Raw genomic sequence first — 26,549 nt, 5'->3', positions numbered from 1 at the left:
TCTTTGAATTCCCAGTCAGACAATGGCACTGTATACCAGTAGTAAAAATTGTGGGTGCACGTAACCCCAATATATTCTTTGAATTCCCAGTCAGACACTGGCACTATATGGCAGTAGCAAGAAATGAGGGTATTTGTATTCCCAATATATTCTTTGAATTCCCAGTCAGACAATGGCACTGTATACCAGTAGTAAAAATTGTGGGTGCACGTAACCCCAATATATTCTTTGAATTACCAGTCAGAAACTGGCACTATATGGCAGTAGCAAGAAATGAGGGTATTTGTATTCCCAATATATTCTTTGAATTCCCAGTCAGACAATGGCACTGTATACCAGTAGTAAAAATTGTGGGTGCACGTAACCCCAATATATTCTTTGAATTCCCAGTCAGACACTGGCACTATATGGCAGTAGCAAGAAATGAGGGTATTTGTATTCCCAATATATTCTTTGAATTCCCAGTCAGACAATGGCACTGTATACCAGTAGTAAAAATTGTGGGTGCACGTAACCCCAATATATTCTTTGAATTCCCAGTCAGACACTGGCACTATATGGCAGTAGCAAGAAATGAGGGTATTTGTATTCCCAATATATTCTTTGAATTCCCAGTCAGACAATGGCACTGTATACCAGTAGTAAAAATTGTGGGTGCACGTAACCCCAATATATTCTTTGAATTCCCAGTCAGACACTGGCACTATATGGCAGTAGCAAGAAATGAGGGTATTTGTATTCCCAATATATTCTTTGAATTCCCAGTCAGACAATGGCACTGTATACCAGTAGTAAAAATTGTGGGTGCACGTAACCCCAATATATTCTTTGAATTACCAGTCAGAAACTGGCACTATATGGCAGTAGCAAGAAATGAGGGTATTTATAACCCCAATATATTCTTTGAATTCCCAGTCAGACAATGGCACTGTATACCAGTAGTAAAAATTGTGGGTGCACGTAACCCCAATATATTCTTTGAATTCCCAGTCAGACACTGGCACTATATGGCAGTAGCAAGAAATGAGGGTATTTGTATTCCCAATATACTCTTTGAATTCCCAGTCAGACAATGGCACTGTATACCAGTAGTAAAAATTGTGGGTGCACGTAACCCCAATATATTCTTTGAATTACCAGTCAGAAACTGGCACTATATGGCAGTAGCAAGAAATGAGGGTATTTGTATTCCCAATATATTCTTTGAATTCCCAGTCAGACAATGGCACTGTATACCAGTAGTAAAAATTGTGGGTGCACGTAACCCCAATATATTCTTTGAATTACCAGTCAGACACTGGCACTATATGGCAGTAGCAAGAAATGAGGGTATTTGTATTCCCAATATATTCTTTGAATTCCCAGTCAGACAATGGCACTGTATACCAGTAGTAAAAATTGTGGGTGCACGTAACCCCAATATATTCTTTGAATTCCCAGTCAGACACTGGCACTATATGGCAGTAGCAAGAAATGAGGGTATTTGTATTCCCAATATATTCTTTGAATTCCCAGTCAGACAATGGCACTGTATACCAGTAGTAAAAATTGTGGGTGCACGTAACCCCAATATATTCTTTGAATTCCCAGTCAGACACTGGCACTATATGGCAGTAGCAAGAAATGAGGGTATTTGTATTCCCAATATATTCTTTGAATTCCCAGTCAGACAATGGCACTGTATACCAGTAGTAAAAATTGTGGGTGCACGTAACCCCAATATATTCTTTGAATTCCCAGTCAGACACTGGCACTATATGGCAGTAGCAAGAAATGAGGGTATTTGTATTCCCAATATATTCTTTGAATTCCCAGTCAGACAATGGCACTGTATACCAGTAGTAAAAATTGTGGGTGCACGTAACCCCAATATATTCTTTGAATTCCCAGTCAGACACTGGCACTATATGGCAGTAGCAAGAAATGAGGGTATTTGTATTCCCAATATATTCTTTGAATTCCCAGTCAGACAATGGCACTGTATACCAGTAGTAAAAATTGTGGGTGCACGTAACCCCAATATATTCTTTGAATTCCCAGTCAGACACTGGCACTATATGGCAGTAGCAAGAAATGAGGGTATTTGTATTCCCAATATATTCTTTGAATTCCCAGTCAGACAATGGCACTGTATACCAGTAGTAAAAATTGTGGGTGCACGTAACCCCAATATATTCTTTGAATTACCAGTCAGAAACTGGCACTATATGGCAGTAGCAAGAAATGAGGGTATTTGTATTCCCAATATATTCTTTGAATTCCCAGTCAGACAATGGCACTGTATACCAGTAGTAAAAATTGTGGGTGCACGTAACCCCAATATATTCTTTGAATTCCCAGTCAGACACTGGCACTATATGGCAGTAGCAAGAAATGAGGGTATTTGTATTCCCAATATATTCTTTGAATTCCCAGTCAGACAATGGCACTGTATACCAGTAGTAAAAATTGTGGGTGCACGTAACCCCAATATATTCTTTGAATTACCAGTCAGAAACTGGCACTATATGGCAGTAGCAAGAAATGAGGGTATTTGTATTCCCAATATATTCTTTGAATTCCCAGTCAGACAATGGCACTGTATACCAGTAGTAAAAATTGTGGGTGCACGTAACCCCAATATATTCTTTGAATTCCCAGTCAGACACTGGCACTATATGGCAGTAGCAAGAAATGAGGGTATTTGTATTCCCAATATATTCTTTGAATTCCCAGTCAGACAATGGCACTGTATACCAGTAGTAAAAATTGTGGGTGCACGTAACCCCAATATATTCTTTGAATTCCCAGTCAGACACTGGCACTATATGGCAGTAGCAAGAAATGAGGGTATTTGTATTCCCAATATATTCTTTGAATTCCCAGTCAGACAATGGCACTGTATACCAGTAGTAAAAATTGTGGGTGCACGTAACCCCAATATATTCTTTGAATTCCCAGTCAGACACTGGCACTATATGGCAGTAGCAAGAAATGAGGGTATTTGTATTCCCAATATATTCTTTGAATTCCCAGTCAGACAATGGCACTGTATACCAGTAGTAAAAATTGTGGGTGCACGTAACCCCAATATATTCTTTGAATTCCCAGTCAGACACTGGCACTATATGGCAGTAGCAAGAAATGAGGGTATTTGTATTCCCAATATATTCTTTGAATTCCCAGTCAGACAATGGCACTGTATACCAGTAGTAAAAATTGTGGGTGCACGTAACCCCAATATATTCTTTGAATTCCCAGTCAGACACTGGCACTATATGGCAGTAGCAAGAAATGAGGGTATTTGTATTCCCAATATATTCTTTGAATTCCCAGTCAGACAATGGCACTGTATACCAGTAGTAAAAATTGTGGGTGCACGTAACCCCAATATATTCTTTGAATTCCCAGTCAGACACTGGCACTATATGGCAGTAGCAAGAAATGAGGGTATTTGTATTCCCAATATATTCTTTGAATTCCCAGTCAGACAATGGCACTGTATACCAGTAGTAAAAATTGTGGGTGTATATAGCCCCAATTCTATTGCTAGGGGACTTGCAGGGTATTTCTGGGGTGAAGGTGGGGGGGCACACCGTTGGAACGGGTATCGGGGTATATATCGGGTATACGGGAATACACTGACAGTGTATTCCATTCAGGATCCTGGGAAAGCTGGGTTGCGGCGATTGAGCCCGTCAGTGCCACGTTACACTGACAAGCTTCTCCCTGGAATTTAGCTCTTACAAGAGCTGTTGTGGTTGTCTTCTCCTTCCTATCCTAGCCTGTCCCTGCCTACCCAGAATCTAAGCCCTAGCTAGCTGGACGGAAACCTCCGTCCTCGGTGAATTGCAAGCTCAGAATGACGCGAACCTGGGCGGCGCTGTTCTTTTAAATTAGAGGTCACATGTTTTCGGCAGCCAATGGGTTTTGCCTACTTTTCTCAACGTCACCGGTGTCGTAGTTCCTGTCCCACCTACCCTGCGCTGTTATTGGAGCAAAAAAGGCGCCAGGGAAGGTGGGAGGGGAATCGAGTAATGGCGCACTTTACCACGCGGTGTTCGATTCGATTCGAACATGCCGAACAGCCTAATATCCGATCGAACATGAGTTCGATAGAACACTGTTCGCTCATCTCTAGTAATTAGATTTATTTATTTACATTATATAGATGGTGGACATGTTTGTAACTGGATTTTGTGGGTTACGTGAAAGTTTTTCTTTTTTTACGTTAAAACATTTTATTTCATTTTTTTTTTAACCTCACAAGATCATGGGGTCTTCTGATCCCTGGACGAATACGATGCAGTAATAATGTAATATGGTGTATTTCAGCCTGCCAATCAGCATGGAGAAGTAAATTTGGAAAACCAGGGAGCCTAGCTCAGGCCTGCGATGCCATAGCAGCATATCCGCTCCACCAACTACTTTATAGGGGAGCCAATGAGGGAAGCCACAATGGTTAATAATCTCATAGATGCTGCAGTTGCCCATGATGGTTCCATCTAATGGGGTTAAACAATTACGACCACAGCGGAGACCTTCTGCTTATGATGCTAGCTCAACCCCTAATCTGATGCCATGTCGCTGCAGTACATGTACCACACTGAGTATTAAGGAGCTTCGCTCTGCACCATACAAGTATTTCTGGATAATATAGTCATACATCAGTATTTATGGCTACATATACAGAATATGCCATAAATGGTTCTCTCCTCTGGGATCCACATCTACATAGAGATCAGGACTGCCAGCTACTGTGAGTGGGCCGAACATGCGCAGTTTACTTCATTTACTTGTATGAGTTCCAAGAAACAGCTAAGGCTGCCTGTTAAGCAAGCATAGCCCTCATTCATTCCCTTAAAACCACGTTCCTCTGTGAGAGGATCAGAAGATGGGACTGCCCAAATGATGGGTACAGATTGAACACTTTCTAGAGAACCTGAAAATTTGGAAAATATGTAATGAACCTGAAATGACAGTTTGCTCATTTCTAGTTAAGGCTGAAAAAATAAAAGTAAAAGAATATATATATATATATATATATATATATATATATATATATATATATATATTGTTAGTACATTGTTTTTCAATCCAAATGATAAAATTCTTCATCTTCATTTTCATTTGTCACTAACTACAGTTATGAATGTGAGGTTCTTAGCGCACAATTTGATGAATTGTGCGAGCCCATCTGCCCCGTCACGGCGACCTCATTCAGATGGGTCCCTACACTAAGACTAAATTACCTCTATAATAAATGCTGTACTGCCCCAATAGGCAAGACCCCAGAGAGCAAGTACTTATAGACGGAACTGTAACAGTGACTATATAAGAAGATTATCTCCTGTCCTGTATAAAGTGTTAGTATAGGGACCCATCGAAACACTAAGTGGTCGATGGGATGTACAGTGTGTGCACAACATCACTATTGATAAGACATCACTATTACTACAATGACCTTGGCTGTATGAAAACTCCAGTTTTACTAAATAACCCTCTAGATTTTATAGTATAATATTTAATTGTATTATATATAGAGGGAGACGCAGATTTTTGGGCATGTACAAAAAAACTAAAAATCTGCCGGGGTATGTAAACTTTTGAGCACAACTGTATATAATGGTACTAATTACTAACATGTCTTTCAGTCTTTATATATGCATGCCTATATAACCATACCATATAGATACACTAAGTGGTGGATGGGATATAAGCACACACTGTACACCTAGTGTATATACAGGTAATTATGTTACTTACAATCTCTAATTATACATTTATATATATAAGTATGAACAAACCTTACACATAACATGAAACCTTTTACTGCCACTACTTACAATCTCTACAGATAGAAATCTATAGATAATGAATTTAGATTTACTTATTAATGACATTACTTACACATTATAGATATACAAATAAAATACCTATACATATAAAATACAAAACATAAGTACCTCTATATACATTATTACTGACATGACCTAAAATCTATTAATATACATTCATTCCTAAACCTTACACTTACTGTATATGGAAATATTTATCACTAACATTACTTATAATCTTTGACTATGCATATTTTCAGATATTTACTGACACCTTACTGCTGTATACAAAGAGAATTATTGTTAAAAAATACTTAAAAGTCTCTAAAAATGTGCCTATATAAATATATACATATATACATACACTGTATATATATATATACCCTGTTCACATATTGAGGTAATTACTTACAACTGTTAAATACACATATATGTCTATATATATACGTCCAGTTGTCCTCCTCTGCATACTGTATGGAGTGCACCTATAGGAGAATACACAAGGGCTCGGATGAATTACATGACAATAAAGAAGGTTGAAGAATTGCTCAGCATTTACATGATAGGGAATAGACACAATGGAATTTATACAGAACTAAAAGAATTCTGAGCTCCGAAAGCCGACAACAGGGGTTATTTATTAGAGAGGAATATCTGAACCTCATAGAACCCAACACTGAGAAAACTCAGGAGCATTTATCACCATTTTTATTAGAATCTCCTCAAATTAAAAAAGAAATAATATAAAATTTCTCTCCCCATCTTATCTCTAGAGTCTGTCACTAGGGAAATACTTAGAGTGATAGGCCTGCTCTTAGATTTCACTCATCATTTATGTCAAAAAATTGGCATAAATGATGATTTATCTGGTGATCCACTGGCCCCGCCCACAGCAATACCTCGCCATTATCCGTAAAAGAAAGCAGAGTAAAAACGCCAATGTCTCCTGTATGAATGGAGCAGCGGCCGAGCAGAGAATATCTGTGCTACTTACCTGGACTGGACCTCTACAATCTGTCAGACTCAGGACATGTAGGTTGTGATGTAGAACTGATGATGTCATGTGCTTTGTGAGGTCATAATGGTTGTCATGACAGCAGGGGCCTCACAATGTCTTCCAGACCAGAGGCTCGTCTTAATAGAATGCCTGTCAGTTTATGCTGATAGATAATAATATTTTGATAGTGGATGCAGTGGGCGGCCCATTCCACACAAACCTCCTTCTCTAGGGGGTGGTCTATATTGGTACATCACAGACTCAGGTGCGAGACGGGTCTCCTTTGTAGGCACCTGGAGAATTAGTATGTTTTTATCCAGGCCTGGGTGAATTCAGTCCCATTTGTCATCCTGGGCTTGTATAGGTCTCCTGCATCTGACCTCTCTGTATTTCAGAGTGCTGTCCAGTTTACGGCTAAATTCCCGAGTGCTAATGTATTATGCCTCGGGGACAGGGGCGGATCCAGGGCCGGGCAAGCCGGGCAGCCGCCCGGGGCCCCGCGCTTAGCGGGGCCCAGCGGCGCGGCTTGGACCTAACAAAATGGTCCCGGTCGGCATGTCCCGACTCCAACTGAGCTCAGCGTTAAAGCAGGAGCTGACAGCTCCTGCTTTAAACGCCTATGTATTCAGCTCATCGGCGGTAGGATGCCGATGAGCCAAATGCATAGGCGTTTTAAACAGGAGCTGTCACAGCTCAGCTCCTGCTTTAACGCTGAGCTTCGGCATTTGTAGCCGCGATGTGATGACGTCATCACATCGCGGCTACAATATGTGTATGAGGGAGAGAGAGCTGCGAGGGAACGAGGAAAGGTGTGTGTGTGTGTGTGTGAGAACGGCATGACCCTGGGGCAGATGGAGGGAGGAGAACGGCATGGCACTGGGGCAGATGGAGGGGGAGAGAACAGCATGGCACTGGGGCAGATAGAGGGGGAGAGAACGGCATGACACTGGGGCAGATGGAGGGGGGAGAACGGCATGGCACTGGGGCAGATGGAGGGGGAGAGAACAGCATGGCACTGGGTCAGATGAAGGGGGGAAGAACGGCATGACACTGGGCCAGATGGAGGGGGGAGAATGGCATGACACTGGGGCAGATGGAGGGGGGAGAACGGCATGGCACTGGGGCAGATGAAGGGGGGAAGAACAGCATGACACTGGGGCAGATGAAGGGGGGAAGAACAGCATGACACTGGGGCAGATGGAGGGGGGGGGGGGAGAACGGCCATGACACTGGGGCAGATGAAGGGGGGAGAACGGCATGACACTGGGGAAGATGAAGGGGGGGAGAACAGCATGACACTGGGGCAGATGGAGGGGGAGAACGGCATGGCACTGGGGCAGATGAAGGGGGGGAGAACAGCATGACACTGGAGCAAATGAAAGGGAAGAGAACAGCATGACACTGGGGCAGATGAAGGGGGAGAATGGCATGACACTGGAGCAGATGAAGGGGGGAGAACGGCATGAAACTGGGGACGGAGATATGGGGGACATGAAACTAGGGGTAGATGAAGGGTGTATATGAAAATGCGCCGCACATTTTGTTCCCTCTTTCTGGTCTTCAACAGTTGGGAAGTACAGGTTAGAAGTGCGAGACCCCCCCGTAAGTAGGGCCCCGCCAAAGTCAATTGCCCAGGGCCCCGCAAACCCAAGTCCTTGGTTCTAAGGCTGTTGCTGGACAGTTCCTGCTTGGCCTGAAGAAGACACCCGCCCGGTGTCGAAACGCGTAGCCGTTTTAAGCTGTTGTTCATGTCCTTGGAGCAATAAAACAGAACCAATTCATCTTAATCTTGCATATCGTCACTTTTAATTTTTAAGTCTATTACGGATTTTGCTGCCTTTAGCGCTCTGCCAGTTCCCGGTTTTTCTATATATCTTTTAAATTTTTTCACCACCCACTTTGTGGGACGGTGTCCGGGTTAGAGCTGCAATTGGCCTGTTGGGCAATTGGCCCGGTGGGCTCCTGACTGGAGTCTACTATTTCCACCAGACGGACGCCAGGTCACCCTTTTTAAACTTCTCTCTATATATAGTATTCATACATTCATATAAGTGTATATATGGCTTATGTATGGTATATGAATGTATATCTATGAGTGCGTAGGTATATAGTGTGTGCAATCCCATCCACACATTGCAGAAAAATACAGAGAGTGGAAATGCTGCAATTTCCAAAACTGTTGCGGTTTTGGAAATCGCAGCATGTTACTTATACCTACAGAATCACTTGCAGTGTCCCTATAGGTATAATGGAAGCAGAAAGTCCTCAGAGGAAACCTCTGTGGAGTTTCTGCAAAAAGCGCTGCAGGAAAAACTGATGTGTTGCCGCCGGGGGTTTTCCCGCAGCGCTTTTTTTGCTACGGCTTGCTACATGGGACCTTAGCCTTATAGTGGAGTACACAATGTATTGAGATAATAAGGATGAGGCCCAACAGCGAAACACAGCTAAAGGAGCGTTCACACTACCGTCGGTGTCCGACATGTAGTGTCCGCTCCTAGTGTTCGCTCAAAATCTGTCACGGACATTAGGAGCGGACACTAGCTGTGTCCGTGACACCTGTCATTCATCTCAATGGGCATCGGGTGCGTTCTTTTGCACTCCGTGCCCGTCCTTTCCTGTCCGCAAGTGAAGATGTCCGACTTCTCAAGCAGACAGAAAAACCCTGGGTTCTTCTGTCCGCTTGAGAAGTCGGTCATCTTCACTTGCGGACTGGGAAGGACGGGCACGGAGTGCAAAAGAACGCACCCGATGCCCATTGAGATGAATGACAGGTGTCACGGACACAGCTAGTGTCCGCTCCTAATGTCCATGACAGATTTTGAGCGGACACTAGGAGTGGACACTACATGTTGGACACCGATGGTAGTGTGAACGCCCCCTTAAAAGCACTGCTGAAAAAAATAGCGGTGAAGCACAATGTATTTTTTCCGCACTGTATTTCATTGAGCTTTTGATGCATTTTCCCGGCACTTTCTCCTGATTGTGCAGCTGAAAGTAACAGGCCATGTTTTTAGAAGAACACGCATTTTAGAGTTTTCAGCATCTTCCACGTCTTTTTTTCCTGCAATGTGTGGATGAAGTAAATTTGATTAAATTTCACTCACTTTGCTTGTTTTGTTAAACACATAATTTTGTTTTTCTGCCGCAGCCAAAAACGCTGTGTTTCTGCAGTGTGAGGCTTTAGCTTAAAGAGGTTGTCCACAAACTGGAGTGATCACTGTTGCGGCCGCCAGGTGGGTGTAAAAATTAAAAAAAAAAAGCCTTCTCCCCTGTCCTCAGCACCCCATTGTTCCCCGCCTGTGTCTGTTCAGTCTCATGGTAGCGCCTAATTTCTGGAAATCCTGTACCAAATTGTTCTTAGCAGTCACATGAGGTGCAGGACTCCCAGCAAGGAGGCGGCAGCACGAGACTGAGTGGACACTGGCAGCAGACAACGCAGCGCCAAGGACAGATGAGTGTGCTTCTTACTTATTTTTTTTTATTTTACTCCTCCCGCCTGGCACATGGGTTGTTCCTATTCCTGGACAAATCTTTAAAGGACTTATCCACCTTTCGAATATTGATGGTCTGTCCTTAGGATAGGCCATCAATATTACATCTGCGGTGATACAACAGCCAGGACCTCTGCAGATCAGCTCTTCCAAGATAGTGTGGCTGCAGGTAATGGTAACATTTCTAGGAGCCGCGCTGTTCATTTGCCATACAGGGTGTAGCAGTGGGTTTAGGTAGTGAAGTGGTGCACAGTGTATGGTGGGTGAGCAGCATGGCTCCTGAAATGTTACCTGTAGCCGCCCTGTCTCAGTATCACTGGTCTGCAGGGTCCTGATGGTAGGCCCCTAGAAATAATTCCACTGGTGGGCCCTAGACACCCCAGTCCGACACTGGATCCACCCCTTTTGTTTGCTGTTGTTTCAACCCGTCCGCATACCGGATCTAAGAGGCTGCATCAAGTTCTTCATCTCCTTTGTGAAGAGGGAATCATTAGCTCTTGAAAGTACGTTGGCGGCCCAGTGTGCATCCCTTGAAACCGCCTATGTCGATAACCCAACTGAGGAGGCTCGGTCTCGATGGTTACAGGTCGGTAGGCAATATATACATGTATTGCACCATGTTGGATACAAAATGTGCTACATCTATCAGTGAAGTCCTGGGTTTGAATCCAACCAAGGACAACATCTGTAAGGAGTTTGTATGTTTTGCCGGTGTACGCCATGATTTCGTCTGAGTACTCCGGGTCCTCCCCCACTGATATGGAACTTAAATTGTGAACTCTTTATGGGACAGTGACTGACAATATCTGAAAAGCGCCAGGGAATATGTTGGTGCTATATGAGTAGGAGAAATAAATAATAATAGTACAGGTGAATGCAGGAATATTAAACATGTAATTAGATTTATTTATTTACTAGCTGGTACCCGCGACTTCGTCTGCGGTGATTGTAGAAGTGGGTATATACAGGCGTGGGTAAGGTTTTCGTAGTGTGTATAAGGTATGGGATATGAAATGTAAGTTTGTATCTTGTTTTTGCTGTAATTCAGAGAATACGTGAGACTTTTGTGTTGAAGTTAACTTGTATTTGAGCTGCTATACGGTGTCGTGAGAAACTTTACATAGTGACTTTGGGACAGAAGTATTTGAAGTTAACCCTTTCCCGCCGATGGCATTTTTTTATTTTCGTTTTTGACTCCCCTCCTTCTAAACCCCATAACTTTTTTATTTCTCCGCTCCCAGAGCCATATGAGGTCTTAATTTTTCCTGGGGCAAATTTTTCTTCATGATGGCACCATTATTTATTCTATATAATGTACTGGGAAGCAGGGAAAAAATTCAGAATGGGGTGGATTTGAAGAAAAAATGCATTTCAGCGACTTTCTTACGGGCTTTGGTTTTATGGCGTTCACTATGCAACCAAAATGACATGTCCCCTATATTCTGTGTTTCGTTACGATTCCGGGGATACCAAATTTATATGGTTTTCTTTACATTTTGACCCCTTAAAAAAATCCGAAACTGTGTTAAAAAATTTTTTTTTGAAAAGTTACCATATTCTGACAGCCGAAACTTTTTTATACGTCTGTGTACGGGGATGTATAGGGAGTCTTTTTTTGCGTGGTCGGGTGTACTTTTTAGTTCTACCATTTTTGGGAAATGTTATTGCTTTGATCACTTTTTATTCAAATTTTTATCAGAATCAAAACAGTGAAAAAACGGCGGTTTGGCACTTTTGACCATTTTTCTAGCTACGGCGTTTAGCGAACAGGAAAAATATTTGTATAGCTTTATAGAGCGGGCGATTTCGGACGTGGGGATACCTAACATGTATGTGTTTCACAGTTTTTAACTACTTTTATATGTGTTCTAGGGAAAGGGGGGTGATTTGAATTTTTAATCCTTTTTATATTTTTTTTCCTTTTTTTTAAACTTTTTTTTTTTGCATTTATTAGACCTCCTAGGGGTATTGACATGGGTGGGCGGTGTCGCAGATTGTCAGAGCGGTGGGGGTTGGCAAACATGGCTGCTCCGGAGCGTTAAAGAGAGGCTCCTGGAGTATCGTTAAGGTGAGGGGCAAAGTGGTAAAGTGTATGTATATGAGATTGTGTGGGGTTAGGGGCGAGGCTGTAGAGGGCAATATGAATTTTGTGGCTTGTTATGGTCCAAAGTGTGTGAGATTGCAGAGATGGTGGTGTGAGTTTGGGTTTTGTGAGGGTCCTGGCACAAACGTATGTGCGCTATTGTGACGAAAAGTAGCCTATTGCGCAATGCAGGGTAGTGACTATGTTTGTGGAAAATTTCAGCCAAATCGGTCGAGCGGGTTTTGCGTGATTGACTAACAAACATCCGAACACACAAACCCACAAACATCCAAACTCACAAACTTTCACATTTATAATATTAATAGGATGTTTATGTCTTTGTACTGTGTTGTATCAATGTTTTTTAATATTTTCAAATAAATCATTTTTTTATGTATGATGATTCCATTGTCCATGTTCTATGTTAATTTTTTTGGATTATCATCTCAAATTTGTTTGCCTTTAGTTGTTTTTTTTTGTATTTTTCCTGTTATGCAGGATCCATGGCTTCATGCGGCATACGCCACACTCTCACACGCCCATTGGCTCTGTAGAACTGGAATCGTGATTCATCAGGCCATGCCAGTCTTCAAGCTCTGTGTTGCAGCGTCAGCAAAGGGACACTGGTCAAGCGTTGATCGTTGAAGCTTATGCGGTGCAGTTCTCGGCGTACAGTCCTGGTGGAAATGGGGTCCTGGCGCCCCACATTCAAATCAGCAGCGATATGACCCATAGTAGACCCTTGAGAGCCCCCGGTGTACACGGCTGCCAACATTGTCTCTGCGATATTGCAGGTCCACCCAAGACACTGTTGACCTCGGAAAACCAAATTCCTGGGTAATCTCCAAAATGCTATGCCCCATGCATATCACACTGATTATCATCCCATGTTCAAAGTCATTTAATTCGCGACATGCTGCCATGTTCATGAGACACCTGTCTGCATCAGACTGCTCAGATATCCTGGCGAAACTAGTGTCATAGGCCACATCGCGTCACACTGTTTGAGTGTCATATCCGACACAACTGGCATTGTGTATAACCTGTACATACAGAGCAGTGATGGAATGAACAATACCTCCTCGTGCACATAGCATATATTTTCTTGCCAGTGGTACCATAGAATAGAGGGTCAAGGTTCCAGTAGGAAAGTAGAATATGCGCACAGGCTGCGTGCAGAAGGAAGGGAATTGTCTTTCACCCTTTGTGCGAGAAAGGTTACAGTATTGTAAGTGGACATTTTCTTGCAGCCGACGGGCATGCGCAGTCGGCTTTGCCGTAGGCCCGAGGCATAGAAGTTTGAAACCTTTGTCAAGAAGATGTGTGAAGAGGACATTCCTGATGAAGATGGATTGTAAAAGATAGAAAAACACCGAGCACACTTTATAGTGTAGATAGTCTATTCACCTTTTTAGATAATTGTAATGAATGTATCAGACCTGGTGGCCTCTCACCTGGTTTGGTTGTGACAGCGTTCACAACTCCGTACTAAGGTGTATATGATACCAGGTATGGGGAGCAGCACGTCTCAAAGGCACCAGTTGTGTCAACCGGGGAAGCAGCAGAGGAATAGGGCAGGACGGCGCTCACAGGTCCAATAGATTTTATTAATAAGAAGAATTGCACAACGCAAATAATCACAGCGTTTCGGGCTATTAGCTGATTCTGCTTATTAATAAAATCTATTGGACCTGGAAGCGCCGTCCTGCCCTAGTCCTCTGATGAAGATGGAGGCGGTGCTGAAGAGTTCTCTCGCAGCATTGGAGACGCCTTCAGTGCTGTTTGAGCGCTGGGGACCGCCCCCAGTGCTGTTTGAGCGCTGGGGACCGCCCCCAGTGCTGCAAGAGAACTCATTTGCATACCGACGAAAACTGGGATTTATACCTAACGGCGACGCGGAGAAGACATCTAAAGGTAGGAGAAGAATAGCCTTTTTTAAGGCTATTCCGACATGTTAGTAAGAAAAAATTGAGTTTTAATGATAGGATCCCTTTAAGATAGTGCCCTATTACGAACTATTTGTGGTGCACATCTTCCCCTTCTTATTTGTAGCCACAGTGATTACATATTCCTTGTGTTCTTATGGTGATACTGTATTTCACACGCCTTAAGGGTGTTGCGTTATGCCTACTATGTTTCTCCACATTTACTATGTTTGTTTTACTGTCACTTGCTGCTTGCCTTTATTCAGGTTCTCTGGCATGCCACCTGGTTCTGAACGGCCCTGGGGTTGCGGGTCGCCTCCCATTTAATTGTAACTTCTCATGGCGACTTTTCAGGTACTATCCTGGAATGTATGGGGTCTGGGCAGCCCAAGGAAAAGGTCTCTGGTGTTCTCCCAGATTAGAAAGGCTAATCCACATTTGATTTGTCTCCAGGAAACGCACCTGGTCCTGGAAAGCTTAAGATGGTTTCGGAAGCCATAGATGCAGTGGGCGGCCCATTCCACACAAATCTCCTTCTCTAGGGGGTGGTCTATACTGGTACATCGCAGACTCAGGTGCGAGCCAGGTCTCCTTCGTAGGCACCTGGAGAATTAGTATGTTTTTATCCAGGCCTGGGTGAATTCAGTCCCGTTTGTCATCCTGGGCTTGTATAGGTCTCCTGCATCTGACCTCTCTGTATTTCAGAGTGCTGTCCAGTTTGCGGCTAGATTCCCAAGTGCTAATGTATTATGCCTTGGGGACTTTAATAGGGTTCTAGATGTCACCCTGGACCGATTCTCTTTGGAACCTGACCCCCAACAGCTGTCCCACCCCACTGCTTTGGTCCGTCTAATTCAGGAATTGAGTTGGCGGGATATATGGTGGCTTCCGTATCCCACGGTCTCTGCCTTTTTCTGCCATTCAGCAGGTAGCCATTCCCTGTTTAGGATTGACTATGCTTTTGGTGATGTTAAGATCTGTTCCCCTACTACACTCCATCTCTTATTTGCCTAGGGTGGTTTTGTACCAGTCCCCGTTGTTAGTTGCACTTAATGTTGGCCTGGTGGTGGGCCCGCGACATGGATGGCGGATCCACCTCTTTTGTTAGCTGTTGTTTCAACCCGTCCGCATACCGGATCTAAGAGGCTGCATCAAGTTCTTCATCTCCTTTGTGAAGAGGGAATCATTAGCTCTTGAAAGTACATTGGCGGCCCAGTGTGAAATCCCTTGAAACCACCTATGTTGATAACCCAACTGAGGAGGCTCGGTCTCAATGGTTACAGGTCGGTAGGCAGTATATACATGTATTGCACCATGTTGGATTCAAATGTGTTACATCTGTCAGTGAAGTCCTGGGTTTGAATCCAACCTAGGACAACATCTGTAAGGAGTTTGTATGTTTTGCCGGTGTATGCCATGATTTCGTCTGAGTACTCCGGGTCCTCCCCCACTGATATGGAACTTAAATTGTGAACTCTTTATGGGACAGTGACTGTATCTGAATATCTGAAAAGCGCCATGGAATATGTTGGTGCTATATGAGTAGGAGAAATAAATAATAATAGTACAGGTGAATGTAGGAATATTAAACAAATAACATTTTATTTCATTTTTTTAACCTCACAAGATCATGGGGTCTTCTGATCCCTGGACGAATACGATGCAGTAATAATGTAATACAGTGTATTTCGTACTGACAGCCAGCCTACCAATCAGCATGGAGAAGTATATTTGGAAAACCAGGGAGCCTAGCTCAGGCCTGCGATGCCATAGCAGCATATCCGCTCCACCAACTACAGTATAGGGGAGCCAATGAGGGAAGCCACAATGGTTAATAATCTCATAGATGCTGCAGTTGCCCATGATGGTTCCATCTAAGGGGGTTAAACAATTACGACCACAGCGGAGACCTTCTGCTTATGATGCTAGCTCAACCCATAATCTGATGCCATGTCGCTGCAGTACATGTACCACACTGAGTATTAAGGAGCTTCGCTCTGCACCATACAAGTATTTCTGAATAATATAGTCATACATCAGTATTTATGGCTACATATACAGAATATGCCATAAATGGTTCTCTCCTCTGGGACCCACATCTGCATAGAGATCAGGACTGCCAGCTACTGTGAGTGGGCTGAACATGCGCAGTTTACTTCATCTACTTGTATAGGAGTTCCAAGAAACAGCTAAGGCTGCCTGTTAAGCAAGCATAGCCCTCATTCATTCCCTTAAAACCACGTTCCTCTGTGAGAGGATCAGAAGATGGGACTGCCAGAATGATGGGTACAGACTGAACACTTTCTAGAGAACCTGAAAATTTTGGAAAATATGTAATGAACCTGAAATGACAGTTTGCTCATTTCTAGTTAAGGCTCAAAAAATAAAAGTAAAAAAAAATATATATATACTTTGTTAGTACATTGTTTTTGAATCCAAATGATAAAATTCTTCATCTTCACTTTCATTTGTCACTAACTACAGTTATAAATGTGAGGTTCTTAGCGCACAATTTGATGAATTGTGCGAGCCCATCTGCCCCGTCACGGCGACCTCATTCAGATGGGTCCCTACACTAAGACTAAATTACCTCTATAATAAATGCTGCACTGCCCCAATAGGCAAGACCCCAGAGAGCAAGTACTTATAGACTGAACTGTAACAGTGACTATATAAGAAGATTATCTCCTGTCCTGTATAAAGTGTTAGTATAGGGACCCATCGATACACTAAGTGGTCGATGGGATGTACAGAGTGTGTATAACATCACTATTGATAAGACATCACTATTACTACAATGACCTTGGCTGTATGAAAACTCCAGTTTTACTAAATAACCCTCTAGATTTTATAGTATAATATTTAATTGTATTATATATAGAGAGAGACGCAGATTTTTGGGCATGTACAAAAAACAACAAAATCTGCCGGGGTATGTAAACTTTTGAGCACAACTGTATATAATGGTACTAATTACTAACATGTCTTTCAGTCTTTATATATGCATGCCTATATAACCATACCATATAGATACACTAAGTGGTGGATGGGATATAAGCACACACTGTACACCTAGTGTATATACAGGTAATTATGTTACTTACAATCTCTAATGATACATTTATATATATAAGTATGAACAAACCTTACACATAACGTGAAACCTTTTACTGCCACTACTTACAAACTCTACAGATAGAAATCTATAGATAATGAATTTAGATTTACTTATTAATGACATTACTTACACATTTCAGATATACATATAAAATACCTATACATATAAAATACAAAACATAAGTACTTCTATATACATTATTACTGACATGACCTAAAATCTATTAATATACATTCATTCCTAAACCTTACACTTACTGTATATAGAAATATTTATCACTAACATTACTTATAATCTTTGACTATGCATATTTTCAGATATTTACTGACACCTTACTACTGTATACAAAGAGAATTATTGTTAAAAGATACTTCAAAGTCTCTAAAAATGTGCCTATATAAATATATACATATATACATACACTGTACATATATATATACTCTGTTCACATATTGAGGTAATTACTTACAACCGTTAAATACACATATATGTCTATATATATACGTCCAGTTGTCCTCCTCTGCATACTGTATGGAGTGCACCTATAGGAGAATACACAAGGGCTCGGATGAATTACATGACAATAAAGAAGGTTGAAGAATTGCTCAGCATTTACATGATAGGGAATAGACACAATGGAATTTATACAGAACTAAAAGAATTCTGAGCTCCGAAAGCCGACAACAGGGGTTATTTATTAGAAAGGAATATCTGAACCTCATAGAACCCAACACTGAGAAAACTCAGGAGCATTTATCACCATTTTTATTAGAATCTCCTCAAATTAAAAAAGAAATAATATAACATTTCTCTCCCCATCTTATCTCTAGAGTCTGTCACTAGGGAAATACTTAGAGTGATAGGCCTGCTCTTAGATTTCACTCATCATTTATGTCAAAAAATTGGCATAAATGATGATTTATCTGGTGATCCACTGGCCCCGCCCACAGCAATACCTCGCCATTATCCGTAAAAGAAAGCAGAGTAAAAACGCCAATGTCTCCTGTATGAATGGAGCAGCGGCCGAGCAGAGAATATCTGTGCTACTTACCTGGACTGGACCTCTACAATCTGTCAGACTCAGGACATGTAGGTTGTGATGTAGAACTGATGATGTCATGTGCTTTGTGAGGTCATAATGGTTGTCATGGCAGCAGGGGCCTCACAATGTCTCCCAGACCAGAGGCTCGTCTTAATAGAATGCCTGTCAGTTTATGCTGATAGATAATAATATTTTGATATAGTATGATATGAGTATATAAGATTATAAGATGACATTGTGATGCCATCTAGTGGGACCTACAAAATACACTAAAATAAAATTAAAAAAGAGAACAATGTAATGACAAAAAAACGTATTCAATACAGTAAAAGTGTTGAAGATAATAAAAATACCCATGTATGGTATCACCGCATTTGTAACAGCCTGAACCATAATGATAAGATGATATGATGATGATATTCATACCCACATGTTGAGTTTTTGATGCATTTTCGTTGCTGCAGCCAGGCCTTCTACAGGATCTGGAAGTTGATGATGCAAAAATGTTTCAGCTTGCAGCGCTTACCTGAGCCCCAACAGATAACTGTCACTATCCAGCTGCACCAGCAGATACAGTCATACCTAGAGCGCACCTATAGTCCAGCAGATATCTCCCACCACATAGATTATCACACAGCTCTGACTGATGCCTCTGAATTGTGGGGTCAGAATCTCTCTTTATCATCATTTTCCATTTACTGCACCTCTGCTGATGCTGCTCCTAAATAGCTACCACCACTGTCACCACTCAGACAGACATGTCCTGCGGCCTGGTCTATCATATCATACCCTTCTGCATTGCCGCACATAGTGACACAGTGGCCAAGTGTCTACTACCAATGCTACCAGTCAGACAAACATGTCCTTCGGGCTGGTCCATCATATTAGTCTCTGCCGCACTTCCACACATGTTGCAGAGCTATTACCACTCAGGGCTCGTTCACATCTGCGTTGTGGTGTCCGTACTGCAGGTTTCCGTTTCCTGCCTAAAACAGAGGCAGGAGACGGAAACCTGCAGGAGTCTCTCTCACCCATTCATTTGAATGGGTGAGAGAGATGTCCGGCCGTGAGCGGCGGTGAACGTTTTGCGCTCTCCGGCACGAAACCGGGTTTTATAATCCGGACACAGAGTCGGACATGCAGTACTCTGTGTCCGGATAAAAAAATCCGGTTTCGCGGAGGAGAGCATAAAACGCTCACCGCCGCTCACGGCCGGACCCGGTCTGTGCTTTCCGTCTTCTGGCATGCAGAAGACGGAAAGCACAGAACGGAAAGAAGAACGCAGGTGTGAACCTAGCGTCAGGCAGACATGTCCTGCGGCCTAGGTTATTAAATCATTCCAGGCCACACTGGCACTCATGTTTCCACAGCTACCACCACACAGACAGGCATGTCCTGCAGTCTGGTCCACCATCACATTCCATTATAGCACATTGTTGGTGCCTCTAACAGAGTGTTGATATTGAAAAAAAACAACTAAATTTTAATTTTGGTGGCTTTTTCTTTTTTTTTGAAATGCCAATTCTACATCGTTGTTATAAGTTTATAATGTATGTTCTTTTCTGCTTACTCATTTTGCTTTGTTTGCCTAGCAACAGTGAGGTAGTAAAGAGCTAGGAGAAGGAGATGCTAGACCAGCGGTTCTCAACTTGTGGGTCGCGACCCCAGCGGGGTCAAACACCAAAACACAGGGGTTGCCTAAAGCCATCGGAAAATACATATTTCCGATGGCTTTAGCCCAGGAGTCCTCAAACTATGGCCTGCGGGCCACAGAGCTCTGCCAGTGAGACACAAGTAGAACTGACTGCGCAGGCGTTGGAGTTGAACCAGACGGAAGACAATGAGAGAAAGGGAGGATGCAGATGAAGATGGAGGCGTCGCTGGAGAGAGTTCTCTGGCAGCAGTGGGGCCGCCCCCATTGCCGTTTGAGCACTGGGGCCCGCCCCCATTGCTGCAAGGGAACTTATTTGCATATAGGTAAAAATGAGATGAATGAATGAGATGAATAGCCTTTCTTAAGGTTATTCTGTCGTGGTAAATAAAAAATATGTTCTTTTAGTGGGAGAATCCCTTTAAAGGGGCTCTATCATTGGGAAAAGTCATTTTTAGATAATCACATCCTTGCACAGCCTTTAGAAAGGCTATTTTACAAGTACCTTTAGTATGTAAATTGCCTCAGCAGATTTTGAATAAGTCCGTTTTTATACATATGCTAATGAGCTTTGACCGTGCACCAGAAGTGTCTACTCTATGTGTATGCACAGCAGAGATGAGTCATCAGCACAGCAGATTATGTGTGGATATGCAACTTGCCAATCGAGCCATTCAAAGAGAAAGGCACATTACGCCTACCATTGATGACATTCTCGCAGATCTAAATGGTGCAAAAATATTCTCAAAAATTGATCTAAAATCTGGTTATCATCAGTGTGAATTGCATCCAGACTCCAGATATATAACAACTTTTAGCACTCATGTCGGTCTAAGAAGGTTCAAGAGGCTGAACTTTGGCATTTCATCGGCTGCAGAAATATTTCAGAATGTTATCACAGGTTCTTTCAGGAATATCTGGAGTCCTTAATGTCAGTAATGACACCCTTACCTTTGGCACAACTCAAGAGGAACATGACAATCACTTAGAACAAGTCTTTCAGAGACTGCAAACCTGCAATCTAACCATAAATCCATCAACAAGTGAGTTCAACCAGACGTCATTAAATTTTATTGGCTATTTCTGCAGACCCTGAGAAAATAGCTGCTATAACCTCTGCTAAGCAGCCTCAAAAATGTCTCACAAGTTCGGAGTTTTCTTGATCTGGTCACATACCGTGGACGATTCATATCATTGTGGATGCCAGTCCTGTAGGCCTTGGTGCAATTTTACATCAGGTATCCAAAACTGGCAGCATTGCCATAGTCTTCTATGCAAGCAAGGCTTTAACAGAGTTGTATGGGGATGCCTTCATTTTCATCTTTACCTCTTTGGTCATCCATTCACAGTGGTAAGTGATCTTAAACCACTCGTTCCAATCTTCAATAAACATTCATCAAAGCCACTACAGATATGAGGCAGAAGCTGGGAACCCTGCAGATCAGGCTGAGTTTAGATGGAGTATTTTGGATCGGAATTTGACGCGGATGCCGCCTCAGGTCCCGGTCCAAAATACGGGGCAGCCGTGACTGGATGCCGATGCACTGCACAGTTGCGGCACTTTGATCCGGATTAGGCCCAAATGAATGGGCCTAGTCAGGAGTGTCTTCAGGCGGATTTACGAAGCGACTCCGCCTGAAGGATGAGCATGTCCATTCTTTTTTCCGGGAGCCGGAACAAGTGGATACGGCCTCAAAATCCTGATCAAAATACCCCGTGCACGGGCACCAGTTCAAATGTCACCTCTGCCAGAAAGTCCATGGACTGCTGTGAGTGTTGATTTCTGCACTTTGCCAGATCATTCCTATTTACTGGTTGTCATAGATGATTTTTCTAGGTTTCCAGTCATTAGACCTGTTTCCACCACCTCTACAAGAGCCATCATACCAAAACTGGACAAGATCTCTGCATATGGCATACCTGAAACAGGCTTCCCTATAGTGTCATGTTTCCCCCACAGTTTCATGTCCCCCTCCAGGTTGCCCTCCAAATTCATAACCCCCGCAACCCCCTGGTTGCTCCCTCAGTGCCATGTGTCCCCCCCCCAAGTTGCCCCTATTGTATCATATGTCCCCACAGTGTCATGTGTCTTCCCAAGTTTCCCCACAGTTTCATGTCCCCATCAAGTTGCTCCCTCTGTGTCATGTTCCCCCCACATTGAGTATTATAGTTGTATGTGCCATGTTAATGGTAACAATTCCAGGAGCCAGACTGCTTGCTTGCCATACATGGTGTAGAAGTACGGTTAGGTAGTGCAGTGGTGCACATCTTTTGATGGTTGAGCACCTTGGCATTGTTATTACCTGTAGCTGCGCAGTGTCGGTACAGCTGCGGAGGTGCTGGCAGCAAGCCCCTAGAAACAATTCGACTGATGAGCCTTAGACATCCCAGTCTAACACTGGTTCAGTTTCATTCTGACATGGTAACTTATCAGACTGCTGCCTCTGCCTACAAGTACAGCAGCCCTGTGTAATATTACTTTACATAGGACTGCTTTATATGGAGGAGCTACTTGTGCTGGCCCGACCTACTTATATTGACTCTGCCTACATGCACTGAGCCGCCTATAAAATGGGGCCACTTTTAATTTGTTTTACAGGGACACTTTCAGTTTCCAATCCGCCCCTGTTCCTCTGACAGCAGGTATTTAGGAGATAATGACTCTTAATCCTTTCAAGCAGATAAGCTTAAAGAGCAGGGCAACTCTTTTCAAAATATTAATAAAGAATCCTTCTTAGCAGTTTTCTATCTTCATCTTGAGATGGAAGAACAGATACATCACTACACCTTAGTATTAAAAAAAAGTCACTGATAAGGAGTAACATAAAACTTAACTTTTATTTCTAAAAGATAAGAGTGCTGATAAATGAAAATGTGATAAATCATAGGGTGAAGACTAAAAATAGCCATTTCCTATAAATGTCAAAGTTCCTTACAGCCAATTCATGCAAGCCTCTATATATTAGAAAGAGCACTTCCTGAGAGTAGCAACTTGCACTAAATACTGAGTATTATAGGACATTAGGTGAACAAACTCTTAGATATTAAAGGTCTTTTAGTCTTACTGCTCAAAGATCACCAGAATAAACCTCAATGAGCACTAAATATATGACTTATGTTTCAAAAACTTCACTATCAATATACTGTAGGCTGATGTTCCCATAAGTGAACTCTTTCAACATGTTTACCTAATAAGGCAGTGGCGTAACTACTGTAGAGGCAACGGAGGCGGCTGCCACAGGGCCCAGGCCATTAGGGGGCCCGGTGACAGCCGCTATCGCTGCGTTTTTTTTTTTTTTTTTAATAGGCCGTTACGGGCCCTATTCACTTGCAGATCCTGGCTGGGCCGGGATCGGTAAGTGAAACCGCGGGCCCCACATATACTATCATTATACTCGGGGGTCTTTGCAGACCCCCGAGTATAATGATCAGCGGACCGGGAGAGGTAAGGGAACATAACAAACACTGTTACTTACCTCTCCACAATCCTGCCAGGCCTCCTTCCTGACGTCCTTTCTGACGTCTCTGATGTCACATGAACCTGCGTCCCGGGTAATGTGACGTCTGACGTCATTTCAGAAGGACGGCAGCGGAGAAGACAGCGTAGGAGCCGGGGACAGGTAAGAAACAGTAATTTATTATGTTTTTATTCCCCCGGGTCTCCGATTATTATACTCTGGGGTCTGAAAAGACCCCAGAGTATAATAATTGTTTATGGGTGTCCACTATGGGCTATAATACTGTGCGCAGGGGGACACTATTGAGGATGATACTGTGTGCAGGGGCCAGTAAGGGACAAAATACTGTGTGCAGGGGCCACTATGGGGGATAATACTGCGTGCAGGGGCCACTATTGGGGATGATACTGTGTGCAGGGGCCAGTAAGGGACAAAATACTGTGTGCAGGAGCCACTATGGGGGATAATACTGTGTGCAGGGGACACTATTGGGGATGATACTGTGTGCAGGGGCCACTATTGGGAATGATACTGTGTTCAGGGGCCACTATGGGGGATAATACTGTGTGCAGGGACACTATTGGGGATGATACTGTGTGCAGGGGCCAGTAAGGGACAAAATACTGTGTGCAGGGACCAGTAAGGGGCATAATACTGTGTGCAGGGGCCAGTAAGGGACATAATACTGTGTGCAGGGGCCAGTAAGGGACATAATACTGTGTGCAGGGGCCAGTAAGGGACATAATACTGTGTGCAGGGGCCAGTAAGGGACATAATACTGTGTGCAGGGGCCACTAAGGGGGATAATACTGTGTGCAGGGGCCACTATGGGGCATAATACTGTGTGCAGGGGCCACTAAGGGACATAATAGAGTGCGGAGGAGGGGGCCAGTCGAGGTCTTCGACGTCGGTGTCGGTTGGGGGGGGGGCCCATGTCAAAAGTTCGCTACGGGGCCCCGCCATTCCTAGTTACGCCACTGTAATAAGGAGTAACCTATTTGTATCCGTACAAGGCACTCCACTGCTCAGAGATAGTGGAAGTAATGTCTGCTACAGCTCTGATTCACTCAACACGTTTCACCCCCCAAAAAACATTTAGGGATTCATCAGGAGGAAGATAAGGAGTGATAGGAGCTTTAAAAAAGGTAAGTATGAGGTTAAAACCGCAGTTCCCGTTGCCCTGATGGTGGACCACGATACTTCGTTGAAAGCTGCTCTGCGCGTTTACAGCTTCCATTTAAACCCTTAGCCACGCCCCTAGTCCCACCCACCATGATGCGACGCTTTCTGATTGGGCGCACTTCGTCAATTGCTCTGGCAACATCCAGGAGTCTCCATAATAATGCTGACACTCTACCCACTACATCGCAGAGTATACTGCGATCAAATGGAGGATGAACCCCTAAATGAAGCCTCTATTAGATATTTAAAACACTCCTCAATGCACATTCAAGGACCTTATATATTCACAGTAATGCAGCAAGTTTGTGTGCTAGCAGATACCTATAACATAGCATCACATGTATATGGCACTTGTAACGTCTGAATCTCCTTAGATGCTTACTGTAGTACAGAAAGCTATTGTACCTGTACAAATTCTTATGGCACAGCAAACATATAACCCTTATAACATCTGGCAAGTATGATATTAGGAACTATGTCAAAGCTTCCTCTTTTTAGTCAAGAAGGGACTAAAGCTCCCTGTTACATAATAGATCTCCATAATACACGTAACTAGGACTCCCCTGATCCCCTTTGGAGTCCAGGGCCCTGGGCATTTTCCCAGTTTGTGCCCCTTAACGCCAGCCCTGGGCATAATAGTAGGTAGTGATGGGGGGGGGGGGGGGGCACTTATGAAACCTTTGCACTGAGTCAACCAATGTGCTATAACGGCCCTGTGTGAACCCAATTTTCTCTGCAAGGGCTAGTTTACACGGAGTTACATGAATTCTGCAGTGCACTGGCATCCCGCCACGGCATTCTGCTCCGGAATAGGCCCAAATGAATGTGCCTAATCAGGAGGGAGCCTAGCACCACAGCTGAATCTGCAGGAAGAATGGGCATGCTAACGGTAAAAAGAAGCGAGTGGCTCCCATTGAAGTCAATGAGAACCATTTTTGGCAGTGGATTTTGAGACTCTGTTTGAACGAGCCCTTAGGGCCCCTTCACACGGAGGATACGCTGGCTGATTTTGAACGTGTAAACGTTCCGAATCAGCAGCGTTTAAAACAGGTCCCATTGCTTTCTATGGGAGCCGGCATACGCGCGCTCCCCATAGAAATGAATGGGAAAAATCAGCCCATTCATTTCTATGGGGTGTGCACGTATGCCGGCTCCCATAGAAAGCAATTAGACCTGTTTTAAACGCTGCTGATTCGGAACGTTTACACGTTCAAAATCAGCCAGCGTATCCTCTGTGTGAAGGGGCCCTTAGGGTGCGTTCACACAATGTAAAATGGAGCGTGATCTGGAACGTATACGGCGTGTAAGAGTTTGAGCGCTCAAAAAGATCCCATTGATTTCAATGGGAGTTATGAGTGTATACGCAGCGTTAATTTGCACCCGCAAAATTACGGGCGCAAAATAACACGGCATATACGCTCGTAATTCCCATTGAAATCAACAGGATCTTTTTGAGTGCGCAAACTGCTGACACGCGTAGACGTGCCAGATCATGCTCCACTTAAGGGTGCATTCACACTACGTATACTGAAGCTTATTCTGAACGTCAAACACGTTCAGAATAAGCGGAGTAAAAAGCAGCTCCATTCATTTCTATGGGAGCCGGCATACGAGCACTCCCCATAGAAATGAATGGGCTGCTTTATACGCCGCTTATTCTGAACGTGTTTGACGTTCAGAATAAGCTTCAGTATACGTAGTGTGAATGCACCCTTATGGGCGAGAAACATTTTCAGACACCCAAGCCTGAAATTTTCCAACCCAGAAGACCACAGTTTTGGCAATT

The 26,549-nt window shown here is 43.3% G+C and overlaps 2 protein-coding genes across 2 annotated transcripts in view; both read left to right on the top strand.

Moving 5' to 3' along the window:
* Positions 1-26,549, top strand: part of TM9SF4 (transmembrane 9 superfamily member 4) — a 318,186-nt gene that overhangs the window by 87,581 nt on the left and 204,056 nt on the right. The gene's annotated exons all lie outside the window — the stretch shown is intronic.
* Positions 1-26,549, top strand: part of POFUT1 (protein O-fucosyltransferase 1) — a 142,906-nt gene that overhangs the window by 32,602 nt on the left and 83,755 nt on the right. The gene's annotated exons all lie outside the window — the stretch shown is intronic.

This window comes from Leptodactylus fuscus, chromosome 6 (assembly GCF_031893055.1).
Source record: "Leptodactylus fuscus isolate aLepFus1 chromosome 6, aLepFus1.hap2, whole genome shotgun sequence".
Classification (NCBI taxonomy): domain Eukaryota; kingdom Metazoa; phylum Chordata; class Amphibia; order Anura; family Leptodactylidae; genus Leptodactylus; species Leptodactylus fuscus.
The sequence above is the reverse complement of the archived record's forward strand: the minus strand, read 5'-3'. Positions and strand labels throughout refer to the sequence as shown.